Below are 7,769 nucleotides of genomic sequence, written 5' to 3' on the forward strand. Positions count from 1 at the left end.
GTGTGTGTGTGTGTGTGTGTGTGTGTGTGTGTGTGTGTGTGCGTGTGTGTGTGTGTGTGTGTGTGCGTGTGTGTTTGTGTGTGTGTGTGTGTGTGTAGAAGGATAAAAATCTAGAGATTCGAATGTAGGAAGTTTGTAAACTACAAGCTGTTCGTAGCAGGTAGAAGAAAAAGAGAAAAAAAAATGGACAGTGTAGGATAAGAAGTAATAACAATTACATCAAAGACTCCTATATATCACTATTACTTCAGAGAATCAGCTGACTAAGATATGTAGCTTGCATTTTACCTGTTCCACTGTCTCAGTATTTGTGTGTATGTATATATATATATATATATATAGTCTTGTATATTTGTAGACTCACATATATTAGTATATATGTTTGTATTTGTATATGTATATGTATGTGTGTTACACTGTTGTTACGTTATTACAAATTATAAATTTAACTAATAATTCTAATTTCCTTCCTTCATATTGTTTTCATTGTATTTTTAGAAACAGAACTGACTATTTTGTTATAAAATATTGACCTTAATCTATCTCCAATTAAAAATATTTTAAAGAATTTCATCGTTTCCCCCTTCATTCTTTCACCTCTTAGTTGTCAACCTTACTTTCAAGTTTTCCTTCAGAAAATCAGAATTCGGCAGCAGGCTGCTCAACGTAACACTACTGACTACATGAGAGTCCCTGATACTCCTAAGACAGACTATAAAGCTATTGTCACTCTCCTCTCTATTCATACTAACGAAGTAAAAGAGAGAAGACCGTAGTCACTGATCGAACATGTAATACCTTTATATTGAATATTTCTCCTTGAGTGAAGAGATGGAAAATTAATAATTCAGACCCAGAACCAAATGGTTAAATGCATTCGAATGTACAATTAATAGGTCTGTTTGAACAATTAGTAGGTCTGAGGCATTTCTGGTTTATTATTCTATATGAAACGAATAATTTCCCCCATATATTAAAAATTCATGAAACGAATACACATCACGAATTAAGATGATGAGTTTAAATAGAAGCTTCCTAAACTGCTAATTAAATCAGTATTTGCATCGCAATTCCCTTATTGTACTTGATTGGTTTGAGAGAAGAGTATCAGACTATGAACAGCAGTGCAATATTTAGTGTTTCTGAATAGTTGTAGCAAAAGTGTGTAATGCTTTTATATGTTTGGTTGTTTAAGCTTAAATACAGCAGAATGGGCTCGCCAGACCTTTTCTTTCCATCGCTTGCCAAACTAGTTGCATGTATTAGTCGGTTACTAAATGTCTAATAGCGTGTTAGCAACACTTTATTTTCAACACGGGAAAGACCACTCTATCTCTGGAGCCTATCTAGGGCTGTAGAAACCCTTGCATTCTGCCTAGCTTGGTCTTTGGCAGCAGCCATTGACCACACAGCACGTCTCTTTGGACCAGCGTCGATGAACCAGACGCCAGCCTCTCACACAACTGTCTTCCAACAGACTTCTCCGGTCTTCATCGTTACCGCAACAGGCAGCTGACCTCAGCCACATCAACAAACCCAGCAAAAATGAAATCATTTAAACCTTTGTTCCAGACTGTAATATAATCATTATTTTCTTTCGGCAATTTTATTTTCATAACGAGAGGAATAAATCGTCGCTTATTTGAATTCATACAAATCCATCGTTGCTTACTTCTTTCTCCGTTATAACTTTCCAAGTGTTAATGCATCTAAACAATATGAGGTTAAATGTGCATACACTTCTTATATTTTCTGCCGAGGAAATCAAGTAGTCATTCACACATATAAGTTTCGAGCGTCTAAAAGGTCTAGGATCTCTTTCTTATAATTCATTTACAGCATCTGATATATGATGTTCTTTCTCCCAAAGTCAGCAATAAAATAATCTATAACCAGTTATTTGCAATCAGAATTTCCTCTCGCTTATTTAGGACCACATTGTCCAAAGTCCTTCACTTTTCAAAGTTTAAGGCTAGAGTTATATAAATCGGTTGCTATGTCTAGGAGGCCAAATGAACATGAGCGGAAGACATCTCACTAGCTCGTGTATTGTGTATTTTTATGATACATTTCTAATCAGGACAATCCTGCTTTAAGTTTGCTAGAATAAATATTAATTAAAATCAAATACATATCCGTATACCAAATATTCCAAGAACTTGAAATGCTTCTTTCGGTAGGAAATTAAAGAATCACTCGTCTTTTGAGAGTCGAAAGTGCTTGCGGTTTTTGAGTTGCAAGAGTCGTTCAGATTGATAAAACCTATCCAGTTGTGGGCGAAAATGTTTTTCAACAAGCATGGTAGATCGGGTTCTTTGAACTAATGCACCGACGTTATGAGTAAGCCACTTAACGGAATTGGAGTTCTGGTTTGTGTGAAATGCAGAAGGGGATTTTTTGAGCCAACTGCCTACCTGTCAATCATAGTTAAAGAGTGAGGCACAATCTACTGGAGATGGATACACAGAAATGCTTCAGTTTCTATTAATGAAGGCTATGTGTTCCAGAAAGTAGGAGACGTTATCTAGAATATGCGTGTGATTTAAAGTTGCGTTAATGTATTGGTTGGAGAAAGCGTTAGGTGAAGAAACAGTGATAGTTTATCAGAAGTTAGGATTTGAAATCAGAAAAAGATAAGTAGTGTCTGGCATGTCTGTATGCTAGCAATGAAACTTACTGGTGTAAGGAGGTGAGCACTGCAAATTCCTACACTGGCCGCGTCTGTGTACAATATGTTTATGTTCGAGAAAAAGACTGTTGAGAGAACTGAAGTCATGGAGGATGTTGTTTTTAGTTCTATATTATCAATCGGTGTAGGAAATGCTGTTTGGTATTAGAGGAAAGAAACTGCATTTTTACAGATGTATAGAAGTGCGGTACATTAAATCACAATAACTAGAATTCCTCGTTGATGATATCCAGATGTGAAAGTCGAATGCGGAAGAGAGTGGAATGTAGCAGTTACTATTGTCACACAGCAGTTTACGTGTGAATTTTAATATATGCAACGGAGATGATCGATGTATATGGAGCGAGGTAAAGAGCGTTTGTGGGGACAATCGAATATATGAACAGGCGATTAGATGATTGGTAGAATCTAGTTTGGAAATGTATGTGGTGTCAGTGTTTCATGAAATATAGGAAACGGAAGCATCTGCCGGAGATTGTTCCCAATTCACATGACCTAATGTGAAGAAAAACGTTTCAGTAGAGATAATAACAATTGCGATCAGTCAAAGACAGGTAACAAGAATCAGCCTCAGAGAAAGGGGTTTAGACGGAAGAGAAAGAGGGGAGAGAGAAAGGGAGAGCGAGTGGTGGAAGAGAGAGACAGAGACAGACAGAGAGACGGAAACATATACAATAGTGACAAGAGCACCTATGGTCAACGAAGCATCATGGAGAGAATAAAAGATATAAAATGTAAAAGACGTGAGACGGAAGGCAGATAATTAAAGTCCTTCACATTCATAGTTAATATCCAGGAAATCACTTTAGCATTCTATAAATATTTTCAAGGGTTACAGGTCGATGGTTGCTCAAGTTAATTTTTCAGTATGTATAGAAGAGCGTGTGCATTGCTGATCGGGTAAATGAATACACACATATATACACATATGTATCTGTGTGTATTTATATATCATATATAGATTCATATATAGATGCATATATATATATATATATATATATATATATGCAAAAATTGAAAGTGTTATCAATTTCGGATTGCTGGTGACTTTATCCTTCCATTATTTCAAATGTCTTTCTGCTATGGAGTTATTCTGTATGAATCATCGACTAAACTATAACGAAACAACTAATACAATGCTTTAATGTCTTTATATGCACACACATAAACACACACACACACACACACACACACACACACACACATACGTAAGCACAAACACATATACATACATACTCATGCATATGAACATGTATGCTTGTATATACGTATGAATGCATGTATGTATGTACGTACGACCTTACGTCTGTATGTATGTAGGAATATATGCATGTATGTATGTATGTATGTATCTATGTATGTATGCATTACTACTTTTAAATTGGTTACTTAGAGAATAGCCCTTTGACGTTAGAACATATCAAGGCGCGGATATTGAAAGCAACTATCATTTATCAATAGGGGTGTTTCAGTTAAGGCTGAAGGCTAAAAATAGAAAGAAGAGATTACCAGTTTTGATACATAAAAGTTGAAGGGTTATAGATTTAATGATGAATTTGTAATTGAATGTCGGAATCGATTTCTAGTGCTTTAAGCTATAGATGGAAATGCAGACATGAACGGCTCGTAGAGGAATGAAAATCAAGTATTGCAGAATATATCCAAAATTGTTCGAGGCGGATTAAAGATAGCCAAAAAGGAAAGAGATTGGAATTTTAGATGCAATATGAGAATTAATTTAGCAAACAGAGCAAAAATGTATTGTGAAATATTTGAGAGGGAGTTGAGTAGTTCACTCTACTGATACGTGGAAAAAGGATTCAATAAAGAATGTAGAAAAATTCTTTGAATTGAAAGTTATTAAGGAAAGTAAATAACAAAATGCAAGAACTAGTAAGAGAATCACATATAAAATAATGAATGAAAATATAGTAAAAATGAAGGAATCAGAATGACACTGGTAGGGGAAGGAATTACCTCTGAAGTAAGCCCTCGAGTTAAATGGAATGGACATTTTAAAACAGTGGTAAGGGATGCGTTTAATAAGGCGAAACGCTGATAATTAGTGAACAATTCAGGGAGATATGAAAAAAATGTGTTCAAGGAAAAAAACATTTAGCAATTAAAAACTGAAAGGCTCCTCCTAGATTAGCAACAATTTCTGCGGAAATGCTAAAAAAAATATAAGCGAGAAATTGGATGTGAAATAACGATTTTGTAAAGCTAAAACTGGCGAACTGAGAGTTTGGTGTAGAAGAGAGTGGTCAGAATTGGGGAAGTTGGGGAGAAAGCATAATGCTCAACAATATAGGGAAAAAACATTCAGTTTGGTTAGCTTGCCTCTTATGACGAAGACATAGAATAGTATATTAAGGAATGAATGATCAAACATCTGGGGACCGTGATAATGCTCTTTTTCCCAGGCGTAGTATACGAAAGTATGCTGATTGCTGGTAGGTTTTGATAATTGCTCTTGTAAACATTGTAAAGGTTTTTGATCATCTACATAGGGTAAGATTTTCCAACGTATTTCGTCATTGTGGTTTGCCGGTAAATTTTACATCAACCTAATGAATGCCATATAACAAGAACTTGAATGTTGAATAAACATGGACGACCAGCTGTCTTATTCTAAAGAGTCACGCCATGAAAGAAAAAACGTTGGAGATGGAAGAAAAGAAACCAAAAGGATTTGGGAAAGTATTTGGCGGATTTGAGTCATACTGGATGTCATTGTTTTGATGTGAAGTGAAACATTAAGAACACAAAAGATTATATACATATCTCAGAAGTGAAATGCGATCTGGACTTCAAGATAAAGGATTAAATAAGTATCAAATAAAACTTAAAGAAGACCAATCCCCAGACAGAAAAATTGTGACATTGAATGGTCCGAAAGAATAAGAATTAAATTTCTTTGAATATTTTGGAAATGTTTATTGAAAGTAATGGATATTTAGAAATCGAGTGAAAGGAGTGCGTTGACATGATTTCAAATCACTTTGGTGGTACATACGAAAATATAAACCATGTACGTCATTATAAAGAAATTTTATAATACGTAGAAGAGCTGAACTAAAACTTCAGCTAAACGATTTAATGATTTTGAAAATAAAGTATTACGTGGAATTTGGTGTGAAATAGCAGGATGATTTTGTGCGGAAATGAATTGGGTGGAGGTATAACGAATATATCATACAGACTTGAAGAAATAATCCTTTCTACTACTGGCACGCTTTCTCTCTCTATCTCTCTCTCTCTCTCTCTCTCTCTCTCTCTCTCTCTCTATCTATCTATCTATCTATCTATATGTATACACACACAAACACACACACACATATACATATATATTTACATACGTACACACACACATATATCTACATGTACACATATATTGTTATACTTACATATGTATATTTTTGCATATAAATAAATACGCACACAGGCAGATGTGTGATTGTGCTTGCGCGTGTGTGTGTGTGCGCGTGCGAGTGTGTGCATGATTGTGTGTGTATGCGTTTGTGTGTATGAGAACATGTGCATACAAAGTCATGGTTGTTTAGATACCAAGCAAGTTGCGATAAAATATCCTCTCATGTTTAAGAAGAGAAGTTTAGAATTGAATTTCTAAAGGAAAATCTGTCATTGCAGCTTCATTAAAGTTCTCCATAAACCAACTGGTTAAAGGCGAGAAAACCGCAATTAGACAATACAAACCATATAAAAGAAAATCACATGACATTCCGTAACATACTTAAGTATGAGTAATAACGTATGGTATCTGGAGAAACGGGAATCTCATCTTTCAGAGATGGCCTTTCGTTTTGACAGAGATAAAGTGCTTTTTTCCCATTGTTCATCAATTAGATAACTTTTCACTTCCAAACTAAAGGATAGTTCTGCTCACAACATAAGAATTCATTCGTTCTCACAAACAGTTCTGTGTACAGTCTGCAGAGGGATATCACAGTCGGGAGCTCGATGAAACAAAAAACAAAGATCAGCAACATAAAACGCGAAAGCAGTTGTACTATTCCTCTTATAAATTAGAGGCAGTGTTGAAGTGTAAAAATAGAAATGGCAACGCCATCATCATCATCATCATCATCATCATCATCATCATCATCATCATCACCATGACCACCACTACTACTGACATCCCCTTTTCATCGTCGGTCATCGACATTCGTAGCAGTGTCAGTTGTATTATCATCGATGTCGAGGATATGATATCCAATACATTACCGGAGAAGCATTGGTTATATTTATATAATTGGATTAATAACGTAGATAATCAACGTAGGTATGATATGTATTCCAGGAACTAAAATATCTATTGAGATATGTTGATATGTATTGGAAAAAAAATTTCAATACACATCGGAAACAGTTATTTCGACACAAAACAACGACACAGACGTACACACACAAATACACTTATATATATATATATATATATATATATATATATATATATATATATATATATATATATATATATATATATATATGATATATATATGTGTGTATACATTGGGAGGGGGGGTCACTATGTCCATTAGTGTTTTATTTCAAAGCAAAGTAATAGCTTTTACTATATTAGTAATTTCGAAATTACAAACATAAATCATTATTTTTCTCACGTATCAGGGAAAACGTCTTTTATTTTAATGATAATTTTAAGTAATTTTTGTAGTAAATCAATTGTTTAGACATTCGCACGATGTTCTCAATTTTCTGTAATGTTGATTTCATAATTGGCGATTAGTTGCATTTGTGAATAGTTTGTGATATTGGAGATTATTTGTAATTGTGTATATATAAGCATGTATTAATATGTACGAAAATATACGTATTGATATACATATATATCCATATGCATATATACATACATATACATACATGCAAATTTTTATTCAAGGGTGCAAAATAATACCAGAATTACTAGAAACAAGAGTCAAAAACGACTCAAAAAGCCACAAAAGCTACTGAATGAGTGTTTTTGTGGCTTTTTGTGTCGTTTTTGCTACTTGTCTCTAGCAATGCTGGTATTATTTTGTACCCTTCAAATATATATATA

The sequence above is a fragment of the Octopus bimaculoides genome, chromosome 6 (genome assembly GCF_001194135.2).
Source record: "Octopus bimaculoides isolate UCB-OBI-ISO-001 chromosome 6, ASM119413v2, whole genome shotgun sequence".
NCBI classification, from domain to species: Eukaryota; Metazoa; Mollusca; class Cephalopoda; order Octopoda; family Octopodidae; genus Octopus; species Octopus bimaculoides.